This window comes from Sus scrofa, chromosome 17, assembly GCF_000003025.6.
Source record: "Sus scrofa isolate TJ Tabasco breed Duroc chromosome 17, Sscrofa11.1, whole genome shotgun sequence".
In the NCBI taxonomy this organism is placed as follows: Eukaryota; Metazoa; Chordata; class Mammalia; order Artiodactyla; family Suidae; genus Sus; species Sus scrofa.
This window is the reverse complement of record NC_010459.5, coordinates 11,714,717-11,721,143: the sequence shown is the minus strand read 5'-3', so window position 1 is coordinate 11,721,143 and position 6,427 is coordinate 11,714,717.

Below are 6,427 nucleotides of genomic sequence, written 5' to 3'. Positions count from 1 at the left end.
GCAAATCCTGTCCTGAAGCAGCCATAAAGCAGATTACATGTTCCCAGGGGAACAAAGTTACAAATAGAAACTGTGGGGTTTAAAAATTGCGAGAGCTCTAGTATTTAATCTCCAAAATATAGAGTTTGGGGGCTGGAGGGATCGCCAATGGTCATGAGTCATAACCTCTCATTATTGACCAGGAAACTAAAACCCAGAGAAGGCACGTGACCCACAGAAGGCCCCACAGCTCACACAGTAGGTGACAGCTTCTCTAGAACCTGAACCCTTGTGCCCTGGTTTCTACTTTGCCATGTTGCCTCCCTTTAAAATCCAGCAAAAATAGGAGTTCCTGTCATGGCACAGTGGTTACCGAATCTGACTAGAAGCCATGAGGTTGCGAGTTCGATCCCTGGCCTTGCTCAGTGGGTTAAGGATCCGGTGTTGCCGAGAGCTGTGGTGTAGGTCGCAGACGCGGCTCAGATCCTGCGTTGCTATGGCTGTGGCGTAAGCCGGCGGCTACAGCTCCGATTCGACCCCTAGCCTGGGAATCTCCATATGCCGTTGGAGCGGCCCTAGAAAAGGCAAAAGACCAAAAAAATAAAAATAAAAATAAAAAAATAAAATCCAGCAAAAATATGCCCAAAAGTAATGACTATGCAGATCATATAAAGAGCCCCAATGTTCCATAATATGTGCACGTAGTACGCAAAAGTACAGTTCTGTGGGTTTTCCTTCCATGGCACAGTGGGTTAAAGAATCTGACTGCAAGAGGTCAGGTCACTGCAGAAGTGCAGGTCCCACGCCCCCCCCCCCCACTGCCCAGTTTGGTGTAGTGGGTTAAAAGATCTGGCATTGCCGCAGCTGTGGTGTGAGTTGCAGCTGTGGCTCCGATTCAATACCTGGCCTGGGAACTTATACGCTGTGGGTGCAGCCATAAAAAAGTATATGTATATGTATAGTTCTATGGAATTTATCTATTGAAAACAAATACACTGACCATATTATATATTATTTAAACACCTAAAACACATGAGTATGATTTATTTTTATTTTTTGGCTGTGTCTGTGGACATGAAGAAGTTCCCAGGCCAGAGAACAAACCTGTATCACAATAGTGACCTGAGCCACAGCAGTGACAATGCTGGGATCCTTCACCCACTGAGCCACCAGGGAACACCTGAATGTGATTTCTTTGGGGGGGAATTTAGAATTGCTTTTGAGGGTCATTTGAATGGGCTAAATCTAAAAAAAACAGTCCAGATTCTTTTAAAAAATTCTATCATTTCTGTTCACCATGGGTCAGTGCTTTGTTCTAAGAGGAAAGCAGATCTGGACACTTGGTGGGAAAGGAAGCTGTAGAAAATAGGAAGGATAATTAAAGGAATCACTTCTAGGAGGAGGGATGAAGGGCCCAGGGAAGAGGAACTGGGTGTGAGAAGGATAAAAGCTAGTTGGTGTGAACATGAGGATGACCTGCCTGGAAGCAGGAAATGAGTTTGGAGACTTCAGCAAAGGTCCAGGAGACTGACACAGCCAGGTGCGGAGGGTCCCAGACTGTGGGCAAGTTCCCCCTGCCACATCTAACAACACATGTGGGTCATGACCTTCGAGACATGCCTCACTTTTTTTTTTTTTGCTGATAAACAAACAATTCCATTCCCAACAGAAGCATCTTTCCAGTCCCCATGCATGCCCAGCACCCACCAGCCTGCCAAGTCTTAAAATAGACCCCACTCGTCTCAGTGTGTAATGAGATTTTTCAGTGTCCAGTTGCCAAGGACAATTGGACACGTCCACAAGGACTGGAAGTTAGAAGAGGGTATGGTATAAATGGCAGGCCAATATATTTCCTTCTTCTTCTTCTTCTTTGTCCTGCAAATCCTATTGTTATTTCAGAAGAAATGTAAAATGAGAATGAATTCATAAGAGTACTGGAAAGTTGGTGCCTTCCAACTTTCATGAGCAAGTTACCTTCCCTTCATAGACTAGATTGGTGGGATGGCTGAAATATGTAGGACAGATGAGATCAGATTTAGGGTAAAACCTAACAGCAGTGGAATTGCAGGAGACCTGGGACCAATGGGGTCATTTTGACACATGAACAACTGGAGTGGGCATCAGAGTCAGATCTGACTGTGCCTGAGATCACTTCCGGCTACTGTGAAGGCAGGGGTGTCCCAAAGATAAGATGAGCTACTCACACACCCTAGAGAAACGTCTGCTTGGACACAGGAGAGCTGAGGAAAGTGACTGGGGCCGTGTTCCCTGTAATTAGAAATGGTTTCCACTGTCAAATGAATCAACAATTTCAAAAATCACCAAACATTAGAGTAAAGTGACCACAGAAAGCAACAAAAACAGGCAGAAAAACTACCTCCTGAAGAAAATTTGTTAATGCAGACAATAAAAGACTTTAAAGTAACTATAATTACTATCCCCCAAATGTTCCAGAGGGCGTGACATCCAAAAAGAAGAATTAGCACTGTTGGAAATCAAATACATGGTTTATCCACAAACCAATCCACACCCCCAACCTCGGTAGGTGGGCTGAATAGAAGAACAAACAATGACTGAAAAGTGGATGAATCAATGGTAATCTCAGGCTGACAATGTAAAGAGTTAAAGAAATAAAAAGTAAGAGAGAAAAGTGAACGCGTTAAATAAACATGGAAGACACCTAGAAATACCAAGATCCTTCTGTTAGAAATTTCAAAAAGGGAGGGAGTCATGGAAGACAGGAAATAATAAAAGACTGAAGAGAAAAAAAATTGCATGAGTTGAAGGACATTTGCCACCAGTGCCAAGGAGGAAGAAAGAAAGTCTTATACTTAGACATACAGCATACAGGTGACATTTCGATAGTCCAAAGATAAAGAGAAAAGCCTCAGAGTTTTGGAAAGAAAAAAACAGGAGTCTGTAGCAATAAGAATAAGATTCAGGGAGTTCTCCTCGTGGCTCAGCGGAAAAGAATCTGATTAGCATCCATGAGGACGCAGGTTCCATCTCTGGCCTTGCTCAGTGGGTTAAGGATCCAGCGCTTCCATGAGCTGTGGTGTAGGTTGCAGAAGTGGCTCAGACCCCATGTTGCTGTGACTGAGGTGTAGGCAGGCAGCTACAGCTCTAATTTGACCCCTAGCATGGGACCCTCCATATACTGCTGGTATGGCCCTGAAAAGTAAAAAAAAAAAAAAAAAAAAGAGAGAGAGAGAGGAATAAGAATAACTCCTCACCATGCTTCTCATCTATAACATGGAATATTGTAGAAATGTTTCTTCAAATTTCTGAAGGAAAAGTGATTTTGAACTCAGAATTCCATGCCCAGCCAAGCTAGTCTGAGAGGGCAGAATAAATTACAATTTCAGAAGTGGAAGGATTCAGAAAGTTTACCCCACTCAGAACTTTCTAAAAGAATCACTTGGAGATGTATTCCTCTAAAACAATGAAATGCATCAGGGAAAGAAGAAAACTTAGGATTAAAAAAAAAAAACCTGGTGAAACAATAAATGAATAAACAGTTAATTGTTTATTAACAGTAATTTTCTTTTTCCTTTTTTTTTTTTTTTTTTGTCTTTTTGCCATTTCTTGGGCCACTCCTGCAGCATATGGAGGTTCCCAGGCTAGGGGTCCAATCGGAGCTGTAGCCACCGGCCTAGGCCAGAACCACAGCAACGCGGGATCCAAGCCGTGTCTGCAACCTACACCACTGCTCACAGCAACGCCGGATCCTTAACCCACTGAAGGACACCAGAGATCAAACCCAAATCCTCATGGATACTAGTCGGGTTCATTACCACTAAGCCACAATGGAAACTCCCAGAATGGGAAGTATCTTGGTGACGGTTTTTTTTTTTTTTTTTTTTTTTGCATTTGACGCAAAATAACCAAGGCAGTGGAAGCACAATAAACAAGTGGGATTACATCAAACTAAAAAACTTCTGCACGAACAGACTCACAAGCTTCGAAGAAACTTCGAGTTACCAAAGGGGACAGGCAGGGGGATGGATGGACTGGGGGTTTGGGATTGGCATATGCACACTGAGGTACATGGGTACATGGAATGACTTGCCAGCAGGGACCTGCTATAGAGCATAGAGACTGCTACCTAATATTCTGTGATAATCTATGTGGGAAAAGAATCTGAAAGAGAATGAATGTTACTATATGCATAACCGAATCACTTTCTGTACAGCAGAAATGATCACAACCTTGTAAATCAACTCTACTTCAATAAAACTTAAAAAAAAAAACCACTTCAACACAGTGAAGGAAACCATCAGCAAAATGAAAAGGCGACCTATAGGAAAGGAGAAAATATTTGTGAACCATATATTTGAAAAGAGGCTTATATTAAAAATATGTAAGGAATTCATACAACTCAGTAGCAAAAAAATGAATAACCCAGTTAAAAAAATGGGCAAAGGACCTGAGCAGACGTGTTTCCAAAGAAGACCATCAGATGGCCAGCAGGTAGATGGAAAGGTGCGAGACATTGGGGACATGCAAATCAAAACCACAATGAGGAGTTCCCGTCGTGGCTCAGTGGTTAATGAATCTGACTAGGAACCTTGAGGTTGCAGGTTCGATCCCTGGCCTTGCTCAGTGGGTTAAGGATCTGGCGTTGCCGTGAGCTGTGGTGTAGGTCGCAGATGCAGCTCAGATCCCGAGTTGCTGTGGCTGTGGTGTAGGCTGGTGGCTACAGGTCTGATTAGACCCCTAGCCTGGGAACCTCCATATGCCACAGGTGCGGCCCTAGAAAAGACCAAAAAAACCCCCCAAAAAACACAATGAGGTATCACCTCATGCCTGTTAGTATGGTTGTCATAAAGAAGAAGTAACAAACACTGGCGGATGTGGAGGAAAGGAAACACGCACTGTTGGTGGGAATATAAGTTGGTGCGCCCCTATGGAAAACAGTATGGAGGTTCCTCAAGAAATGAAGAATAGGGAGTTCCCTGATGGCCTGGTGGTTGAGGATCTGGTGTTGTCACTGCTGTGGATTGGGTCTCTGCTGTGGCACAAGTTTGATTCCTGGCCTGGGAACTTCACACCACAGGTACAGCCAAAAAAAAAGAAAGAAAGAAAAAGAAAAAAACTCACATCTGTCAGAATGGCCATCATTAACAAATCAACAAATAACAAGTGCTGTCAAGGGTGCAGAGAAAAGGGAACCTTCCTACACTGTTGGTGGGCATGTAAATTGGTACAACCACTATGAAACCAGTATGAAGGTACTCAGAAAACTAAATATAGAACCACCATATGACCCAGCAATCCCACTCTTGGGAATATATCCAGACAAAACTTTCAAACTTTCATTGAAAAAGATACATGCACGCATATGATTATTGCAGCACTGTTCACAATACCAAGACATGGAAACAACCTAAATGTCCATCGACAGATGAATGGGTTAAGAAGATGTGGTATATATACACACAATGGAATACTACCCAACAGTTAAAAAGAACAAAAGAATGCCATTTGCAGCAATATGGATGGAACTAGAGACTCTCACACTAAGTGAGGTAAGAGAAAGACAAATACCATACAATATCACTTATACCTGGAATCTAATATATGGCACAAATGAACTTTTCCACAGAAAAGAAACTATGGACATAGAGAACAGACTATGTTGCCAAGGGGTGGGGAGAGGGTATGGGATGGACTGGGAGTCTGGGGTTAGTAGATAAAAACTCTTGCCTTTGGAATGGATAAGCAATGAGATCCTGCGCAGGCAACTATATCCAGTCACTTGTGATGGAACATGACGGAAGATAATGTGAGAAAAAGAATGTATATATATATATATATATATATATGTATGACTGGGTCACTTTGCTGTACAGTAGAAATTGACAGAACACTGTAAATCAACTATAATGGAAAAAATAAAAATCATTAAAAAAAAAAAAAGAAAGTGAAAAATAGAGCTACCATATGATCCAGAAATCCCACTTCTGGGTACATATGCACAGGAAAAAAAATTGGGTATAGAAGAGATACATGCACCCCCGTGTTCATTGCAGCACTATTCACAATAACCAAGACATCTGTTGACAGATGGATGGATAAAGAAAATGGGATGTATATGCCCTGGAATAGAATTCAGCCGTAAAAAAGAAGGAAAGCCTACCATTCGCGACAACAATGCGGATGAACCTGGAAGACATTACGCTGAGTGGAACAAGTCCGACAAAGAAAGACAAATACTGTGTGATCTCACTCATATGTGGAATCTTAAAGGAAAACAGTTGAACTCATAGAAACAGAGGGGTTGGGGGAGGGGGAGGGGGAGGGAAGGAGGGAGAGGCTGGTGAAAGGGTGCACATTTTTGGTTATAAGATGAAGAAGGTCAGAGGAGCTAAGGCAAAATGTAGTGACTAGAGTGGACAACACTCCATTGCCTAATTGAAATTTGTGAAGAGAGTACAATTCAAATGTT